We start from the raw sequence: 232 nt of genomic DNA on the forward strand, positions 1-232 counted from the left end.
TGTAATGTTAAGATATATATTGGTATTGGAAAAATACAAGTGGATTCTGTGGTGAGATATGTACAGGAGCTATAGTGAATGACACTAATGTCAATTAAAATGGGATTTTTATTTTATTTTTGTTTAATCAATGACTATAGAGTAAATAGGCTAATATAAGTTTAAATTTTTGTTTATGCTCCTCAGAAGGTTGATTGGTCATCAGCATCAATTTGTATCTCAGTATATTGCA

The sequence above is a fragment of the Penaeus monodon genome, chromosome 29 (assembly GCF_015228065.2).
Source record: "Penaeus monodon isolate SGIC_2016 chromosome 29, NSTDA_Pmon_1, whole genome shotgun sequence".
NCBI lineage: Eukaryota > Metazoa > Arthropoda > Malacostraca > Decapoda > Penaeidae > Penaeus > Penaeus monodon.